At 40.6% G+C, this 9,825-nt stretch overlaps 1 pseudogene; it reads right to left on the bottom strand.

Moving 5' to 3' along the window:
• Positions 1–6,233: 6,233 nt before the first annotated feature.
• On the bottom strand, positions 6,234–8,591 carry LOC138753107 (zinc finger and BTB domain-containing protein 14-like; annotated as a pseudogene).
• Positions 8,592–9,825: the final 1,234 nt, after the last annotated feature.

Genomic DNA, 9,825 nt, shown 5'->3' with positions numbered 1-9,825 from the left:
TATATACTCTGTCACACTGTACAAGCAGGCCTGCCCACTCACCATAAATAGAACTCCTCTAACTGAACTTGACTTTAAATCATCCCAGAAGGTCAATCATGTATAAACATTGAAGAAAATTAGTTATGGGCATGTATTTATAGCCTTGCATTGGTGCACTTGTACCATGACAGGTGTAAAATGTTTTGAAAGTATCAGGTTCAGTGGGTTCATAGAGAGACGAGTGTGAACACAAGTGTAACAATCAAAGGTAACATTATTCAACACACAGGAAATAAAAGGGAAGATATCAATTGATATTTAATTATTCTATTACTAAACAACTTTATAGACATTCATATTGGACCCTGTGGTGATACGACCACCAGCCTACTGCAGGGGCCGATCTCTGTACCTGCAGGAAGACCACCTAAGGGCTGACTCCACCTGACCGGCTGTCAATCAGCCGACTTGAATATAGACCTGAGCCATTCACACAGGAGCCATCGAAGCATGAACTGGTGTTCAGACTTTTACCTGAATAAAGTCTGTTGTACAGTCTTTGAGTTTTGTGCTTGCTTGCTTCTACCTCAATTTATTCAGGTAAAATTTAAAGAACAATCATGGAGAAGTTCCTGTCGATCGGTAGCCTGGAGATCAACCCTCAACAAATAGAAGCTCAAGCAAGCTTTGAGATTTGGAAGCATGTAAATGAGGCGATCCTCCTAACGCAGGCGGAGGTGATCAACACGAACCAAAAGCGACTCAAGGTGCTCCGCACCAAGCTGGGCCCCCGAGCCTTCCATGCCATCAAGGTCTGCACCGACTACGAACCGGCGATGGCCATCCTGGAGTGCATGTACAAACCCCCGATGAACATGGTCTACGCCAGGTACCTGCTCAGCAGCCAGGTGAGATGGCAGATGCCTATCTGGGGACCCTACGGGAGTTAGCCCGCCCGTGCCTGACCAAGACCAGGGTGACTGAAAGGGAAGAGGAGCATTTGATCTGAGATGCCTGCATGCGAGGGCTGCAATCGAGGAGTGTCCGGCAGATGCTGCTGGAAGAGAACATTGCCTCACTTACCAGGACCATGGAGGTGGTCTGCTTGCTGGAGGCTGCAGGTCTCCATGCTGAAGTTTTCAATTCTTGACTCCCCAAACACCCAGCCTGGCAGATGCAGACGACCGCCGTAGCCGAAGAGATGATTGCTGCTGCCGGCAGCCCGTGCTCCTGTAAATACTGCGGGTCCTGGTGTGGGTCAGACAGGTGATCCCGCAAAGGCTGTCCGGCAAGGGTCTCGTACTGCTCCCGATGCAGGAAGAAAGGCCACTATGTGAAGGTATGCCTTTCCAGATCCATCGGGAGCACAGCGGCCCTCCGCAACCAGCTGGGAGCCCCCCCCCCCCCGATCATCGCCGCATGTGAGGACCGGGTAACACCATCACTCGTCCAACGACTTCTGCTAGTACGGATGGCATCACCGCCTGCTCCACAGTCGACTGGGATGCTTGACCACACTGATACCGGGCGCCGCCATCTTGAGCCAGTTGGGCCCTGATGGCACATCAACGGGACAACGTGGTTAACACGGGTAAATACCAGATCACCCACCCGACGCACCCCACATCTGGAAAGGAAACCACTGGCCGCTCTTCACCTCATCCATCAGGGAGCAGCGACTCGGACCCAGAGATGCTCCTAATGTCTACCACCTTAAAAAGGGACATTCCCCACGGACTTGGCACTCAATGATGGACATCACTGTCAGTGGGAAGGCAACAAAATGCCTGTTCGATAGCAGTAGTACTAAGAGCTTTGTACACCCGAATGTGGCCCGGACATTAAAGCTCAAAATCTACCCCATGAACTTTGCTATAGCCTTCGCAGTCCAGGACTGCTCCATCACAACGCTTGGGCACTGCTCAGTGGATCTGACAGTAGTGGTGGGGGGAGTGGTAACACCATGGGTTTAGGCTCCTGGTTATGCCCAGGCTCTGTGCCCCAGTCCTCTTAGGGCTGGACTTCCAGTGCCTTCTCCAAAGCATTACCCTCGCTTTCGGTGGGCCCCTCCCCCTGCTCAGACTCCACAGGGCGCAACTCTGCGACCGCTGCCAGTCCACCTGTGGCCTCTCAACGCTGTGGATAACCCCCCCACCCTCTTCAACTACCTCACAGCAGATTGCAGGCCCATAGCAGCCAGGAGCAGGCACTATCGCATGGCCGACTGGGCCTTCATTAAGGCAGAAGTGAGGCGGCTTCTGGTGGTAGATATCACAGAGCCCAGCACCAGTCCTTGGAGAGCTCAAGTCCTGGTGGTCAAAGGGGGGCAGCAAACCAAGGATGGTCATCGATTACAGCCAGACCAAATACTGGTGCACACAACTGGATGCCTACCCCCTACTCAAAATAGCTGACATGGTCAATAAGATAGTCTTCTCGACAATTGACCTAAAGTCAGCCTACCACCAGCTCCCTATTCATAAATGGGATAAGCCCTATATCTCCTTCGATGCAGACTGGCGCCTCTACCAGTTCCACCAAGTTCTGTTTGGGGGCACCAATGAGGTATCTGTCTTCCAGCAGGAGATGGGCCACATGGTAGACTAGCACAACCTAAGAGCGACCTTCCCGTACTTGGACAATGTCACCATCTGCAGCCATGACCAGCAGGATCTCCATTAAAAACTGGAATTTCCTTCTTAGGCAAACCATAGGAACCTTGTTGCTGCGCTAAAATAGCAGAAATTACATTTTGTTTTGCTATGAATGATAATATATTATCTTGTCCACCATGGCTTGCGACTGGTTGTCTTGTGGTGAATGGAGCTGGCTAAACTTTGTCCATAGGTATTGGACCTTGATATGTAAATAATGGCATTGGTGGGGTTCCTTGGTATAGCTGTGATGGCATTGGTGGGGATCCTTGACTTGTCGTTGGTTCTTCAGCAACACAAAGAGACATCAATTGTTGAGTATGATCAACTCGCATGGTTGAACCTGGTTGAAATGCTCTCTTTTCGGGAAGATTCATAAATGGTGCACTCAGAAAAGATTGAATGTTGTTAGCCACAGGGTTAGTAATCGACATTCGAGCACTAGCAGCGCCACCCGTGCCTCCTTGCTCGAGTCGACTCCTTTCTTGTGGCTGTGGTAGCCAGTGAATGTTAGCTGATACCCCTTTGGGTATTTCTCTGAGTGATTGATCTTGCAGAAACCTGAGCTAATGCTTTTACTCTGGCCATCTTCATACCATATTGTTCCTAAAGTTCTAGTCTTTTCTTTTGTCTATTCAATAACCTTTTTTTGTTCTTCACCAGCCATTTGTAACTTCATTTGTTGATTCTTCATTTCAGCTTCTATCCTTAGTTGCTGATTCTTCTCGCGTATCTTTTCTCCAACCACTCATATTGTGTATAGATAATAGCCAAGTCGGCTTGTGCCATAGCAGGCATGGCTGACATGCTTGAAGCATGCGAAGCTGTACTTGCTCTCGATGTTTTTGAAGATCTTCCTACGCTCATAACCTTGGAAATACTATCATCAGGATTCACATCTGAACATTCAGATACTGCTGAGTGAGTCTCTATCTTTAGCATTTCACTCAATACAACACTAGTGGGGCCTTGCAAAGTACATTCATCTGTTCCAGTTCCTCTAACCTCTAAGTCAGCGAATGAGGTTTGAGGTCCTTTTCTTGCTTGTAGTTGAAGCCGCTTCTTCTATGGTGGCTGGCTCCAACATCCTGCCAAGTGTTCTCGGTCCGCCTTGCTGGCTCAACTCACGATCAAACAGTTCTTTGAAAGGAGCTGCTTTCTCGAGGTCTTTAGCCTGATGAGACTTCTTCTCCATCTTGGATTCTTCACACTGCAGTCTGTCTTCTTGCCTGGCTTATCTGGTTCCTGGGAACTGTAAATGAATTTGTATCCTGTATGGTCCTTTTAAGAGGATCTCTCTGGCTGGCTCTGTCTATGTTCTGCACACAAACTGGCTTTCTTATCTCATGTTTTCAAAACATTCTTGGACTTCCTGCCAAATTCTGCTAACCAGAGCTCTAAACCAGAGCTCTATGTTATCTTTCAAGGTTACAAGTGTCCTTTCCAGACAGACATGTAGTTTGAATTTTGAACTACGCAATCAGACATCCATGGCTGGCAGACATTTTCTCACATTTTGCTTCTCAATTTTAAATCTAGTTCTAAATTCTCTCAGACAAATTTCTACAATTATTTCTTCCAAATAAAGTTCACAATTTTACTTTTCTTTGAATAAGAATGTCGACGATTCTTTCCATTTCCTTGTATTTGCCAATTTTAATACATGACATCTTCACCAAAACGTAAGTGACGATATTCTGAATTACTATATTATTACTCCAATAAACCAATATTTTCAGCAGTAAGTAGCTTTAATTTGTTGCTAAAAAACATTTTGTATAACTTCGCATCGAGATTTTCATAACTTGAGTAAATAAAGCATACTGTATAATGATATTCTTCTTTAAACAGTTAAACCAAAATTAAGATGGTTAAAATGAAATAAGATGAATTCAAAGAAAAGTATTTTGATGCTTTTGCTTCCTACATGGTTCTTCGAAAAAAAAAAGAAACAAGCACCGAGTCTGCACAGATATTATGACATAATCACTAAAGTAACAATTCAAACAATTTTCCTTAAAGGGATAGTCACAAAATTAACAAAAATAAAACACAAGGTTTTAACCTTTACAAACATTGTCAATATATCTTAGTCTCCTACAGATGCTGAAAAGACTGGCTGAGCTTCTCCAGCATTTCGGTGTTTTTACGACAATCACAGTGTGTGCAGATTTTTGTTTTTCACTAACTTTGTCACTCTTATGATCATTGCTATTTATCTAGAACTCACCTATAAATACTATACTGAATATGAATCATGGATTACATAATCTTCTCTGCCAAAAGCACTATAAGTACTGATATTTTCAACAAAATATGCATTATAAAGAAATTTGGATGTACCATAAATACATTCTTAACCACCTATAGATTAATATTCTTAAAGAAGCTTGAACAAAATAAATTGTGGTACAAAAAATACATCAGTTGTTTTTTTATTTTATTAAAAATGTTGATGACAATTCCTGTCACCAAATTTGTAACACCTCTTGGCAATCATTCTATAAAAGTCCACTTGATGAAATCCTAACCCTGAAGAATTTTAATCCTAATGACTAATTTATTACCAGCATATAGATACATTAAAAGCAACTTCACTAAATAAAATAAAAGTATAATATACCATTCAAAATAATTATATTATAACACCATACAGAGAATAAAGTATTAAGGACACTTTAAATATTCAATGACATAATTTATTCTGTTGTCCCAAGTGGCCAACCTGCAGAAGAATCCTGAAACAGTGCAACAAAATATTCTAAATTTATTAGATTATGTACGCTGAAGACATCAAAAGTAGCAGTCTTCAAATTGTTAATAAAAAAAGAATTCAACAGGAAAATGTAGAGTCAGACCCCAGGTTCAGAAAACATTGGCTAAGGAATTTTTAACTTCCCAGAAAAAAAATTTAAACAATTTTTTGAAATAAATTAAGCTTCTCAAACTTTGTCGCAGAGCTTCACAGGTGAGTCTGGGAGGCTACTTTAATTATTTGGAACTAGCCAGTCTGTTCAATAGCTATACTGTATATAATTGAGATGGTGATGATATTTTTGATGGGAAGTATCAACTTGAGTTGCTGAGCTGGACATTCGGAGATCTGCATGAGGACAGATTTACCGGCTGCTGAGAGGTAATAGGCAATTTTTTTTAAAAAAAGGTCAAGCAAAGTATTTCTTGGGCATTTGGGAAACTAACAGGGTGGTTGGGAATACTTTTGCTAGCTTATGTGGGGCTACTCGCATGTGGGAATAGAGCAGTTCCGTGTTCATTTCATCACCACCCCTGAGCCGCAACAATTAGGGGCTGAGTTGAGCCGAGCTGAGATGAGGTAGGAGTGCTGAGTTGACTCACTTGCTTACCAAATCAGGGAAGCAGGCTGCTGGCAGCTCTTCTCACATCTGCTCACTCTCCTATTACATCTGATTCCATGATTCTCCTGCCCCCTGTTTATGTCCATTTAAGGAATGGAAACTTTTCATCACACAAAAAATAAATGTATTAATGACGCAATTACTAATACAGTCATCGAAATTTTTCAGAAACAAAGAGACACAGGTTCAGCAACAATCAGTTAACTAACTACAAGATATACTTTCCAGGTTTTGCTCGGTTTCAGCTGCCATTGCGGCAGCTTGCAGTTGCTCTGTCTCACTGGCTATCACACTGGTAGGCCTCGATGCCTTTGTTCATGGTCTTTCAGGTGAGACTTGTGCTTAAAAGCTTTGTCACACATGTGACAAGCAAAGGGCCTTTCATTACTGTGGACACATCCATGTTTTTTTTAGGACAGGAGCATGAATAAAAGATTTTCCACACACATCACACCCATAAGGTTTGAAACCTGTGTGAATTTTCAAATGTTCTTTCAAGTGAGCTTGTGTGGTAAAAGCCTTTGAGCAAATATCACACACAAATGGTCGATCAGCAGAGTGTAACTTCTCATGTTTCCTCAAACGTGTTTCGTCAGTGAAAGTCTTGCCACAGGACTGACAACTGAACTGATCCCTGTCGCCATACAACAGATATTCAAATTTCACATCAGTGTTTGCTGTCCACCCTGGTGCGTGTTCTTCCTTGACTCCACTCATACTATCATTAAAAGTAAGAGTTGTGGGAGGTTGGGGAACTACATCCTTGGGTTCAGTTGATTCCATGCTTTCCGCTTCAGAACCAAAGCAATTGACTTTACGAACCTCTTCACTTCCAAGCTCTTTCAAAATAGCTTCCTGAACACGCAGGCCATTTGCTTGGATCTTTCCATCATCAGCATTAGGTACAGTTTCTTCTACAGCCTCTTCTGACTGTCCTTCAAGCTGATCTCCAATTTCTTCTATCTCTTCATCAGTACTATTTAAAAAAATATTTTATTTGTTTTTAAAACCACAATTAATTATTAAAAATAAATTGAAAAGATGATACATATGTGGTGTATATATCCCTTATCCCTCCCTCCCACCCCACCCACCCCATAACCCCTAATATAATGAAAAAAAGAAGAATGTTAAAAATACAAATATAACTTCAATTCAATAACTGTGGAGCTGAACATTACCACTGGAATGAGTTATTGAGAGCTCTCAAATTTTCAAACCAACATATTGTACGTATGGGTTCCAGATTTTCAAAAATGATATTTATTGCTTAAATTATGTTATTTTATCAAGAGGAATACAAGATCCTAATTCAGTATGCCATCTTTGAATTCCTAAATCTGCAACTGATTTCCTAGTAATGGCTATGCATTTTTTTGGAAATAGCTAAAGCTAATCGTAAAAATTCAAATACCGTTAATCTTAATTTAAAACTAATTTTAACATTACCCAACAAAAATAAAATTTGGTCAAGTGGGAGTTTTACCTTTAATATTTTTTCCAAGAATATTTTCAACTTTACTCAGAAAAGTTTTACCTTGGAGCATTGCCAAGTGGAATGAAAAAATGAGCCTACTTCTTGGCCACATCTAAAATATAAATCTGATAATGTTGAATTCAATCTTTTTAAATTTTGAGGAGTTAAATATTATTGATGTAAAAAATTAATAATCTTCAACATACTATCTTTGTGGACTACTTCCAATCATTCTCAACTATCTTTCTATCTAAATTGATTTCCCATCTTAATCTTGATTTATGAATACCTAACTTGGGAGGTTTTCTTTGAACTAATTTATACATTTCTGAAATAAATTTATTCACATCACCCTTAATAACCAATAATTCTAATTCATTCTGTCGAGGTAATCTTAAATTTTGAACTAATTTATCAATCAAAAGAGCCTCAATTTGATAATAACAAAAGTATTGTTCAGAACATTAAATTTTTCTTTTATTTGTTGAAAAGTAGTAAAGTTACCATCTTCAAAATAATCTTCTCTTTTTTAATCCCCATTTGATTCCAAATCTTCAAAAGTTGATTATTCATAGTAAAAGGAAAAAAGTCTTTTTTGATATAACAGCATTTTACGAGAGATCAAACCTTTCCCACCTCTCTCATAATCTATTTTATTCCATAATTCAATTAAATGTTTTGAAATAGGTATGTCTTTAGTACCTATTAACAATTTTGAATTCCATTTATAAATAAATTGCTGGATATAATTTTAATCTATTTTACTTAATTCTATTTTAACGCAAGTTAAAAATTTCTTTGAATCAAACATTCCATTAATAAACTTAAACTGAGCTGCTTTATAATAATTCTCAATATGTGGAAGTTGTAAACCTCCTAATTCAAACTTACAAGTTAATTTTTCTCAACAAACTCGAGCCATCTTTCCTTTCCATAAAAAATTCCTAACAATTGAGTTCAAATCTGTGGGCTTGGAATTTAACATCTTCAACTACAATGGCTATGTCATAGAACTCGCCTTCTAATTGTTGCTCGTTCAGTGTTTTCAGGAAAGCATTTTTATGTTGGTCATCATTGTGTTTCACTACCTCACTCATTGTGCAGTGTAAACTGGAAAAAATGTAGAAAAGAAAAAAGTAATTTAAATTTCTGCAGATAGCCAATAAATAATCATCCACTGCAATTTGCCTATAGTCGCAATTGCTCCATAGCAGATGCAATAACACTGGCTCTCCATTCAGCTCTGGATCACCAAGACAACGGCCACACATACATCAGGCTATAGCTCAGCTTTGAACACCATCACACCCTCAATACTGATTAGCCAGCTTCAAAACCTAGGCCTCTACTACCTTCTCTGTAACTGGATCCTTGACTTCTTCATTGGAAGACCACAAACAGTATGAATTGGAAACGTCAACCCAGGTACATCTCAAGGATGTGTACTTAGCTTACTGGTATACTTGCTCTACACCCATAACAGTGTGGTTAGGCACAAATCAAATGCCATATACAAATTTGCCAATGACACCATGGCAAAATCACAGATGGCAATGAGGCAACATACAAGAATGAGATAAATCATCGAGTTGACTGGTGTAACAACATCAACCTCGCACTCAATGTTAGGAAAACTAAGGAACTGAATGTGGACTTCATGAGTGGGAAAATCAGGAGAACACAAACCAGCCCTCATTGATGGGTCAGAGGTGGAAAGGATTACGAACTTCAAATTCCTGGGAGTCAAAAATTCTGAAAATCTGTTTTGGGGGCTCCATGTCGATGCAATCATTAAGAAGGCTTGCCAGTGGCTATACTTTGTGAGGAGTTTGAGGAGATTTGGTATGTCACCAAAGACTCTTGCAGGTGTACTATGGAGAACTTTCTGACTGGTTGCATCTCTGTCAGGTATGGAGGTGCCAATGCAAAAGATTGAAAATGAATACAGAAAGTTGTGAACTTCGCCAGTGCCATCACTCTTCTCCCATTGAGGACATCTACAAGAGGTGGTGTCTTGAGAAAGTTGCCTCGCTCTTCAAGGACCCTCACCAGCAGGTCATGCCCTCTTCACACTGCTACTACTGGCAAGGAGGTACAGGAGCCCAAGACGAACATCCAACGGAACAGAAGCAGCTTCTTCATCACAGCCATCAGATTTCTGAATGGACAATGACCCATAGATACCATCTCACTTTCTCTTCTGTTGGCACTTATTTCTTTATTTATAAATGTAATTTATAGCTTTAATATTTACACCTGTAATGCTGCCGCAAGACAACAAATTTTGTGACAAGTTCATGACAATAAATTCTGATTCAATCTTCACACACATGAT

The sequence above is a fragment of the Narcine bancroftii genome, chromosome 2, assembly GCF_036971445.1.
Source record: "Narcine bancroftii isolate sNarBan1 chromosome 2, sNarBan1.hap1, whole genome shotgun sequence".
Taxonomy (NCBI): Eukaryota; Metazoa; Chordata; class Chondrichthyes; order Torpediniformes; family Narcinidae; genus Narcine; species Narcine bancroftii.
The sequence above is the reverse complement of the archived record's forward strand: the minus strand, read 5'-3'. Positions and strand labels throughout refer to the sequence as shown.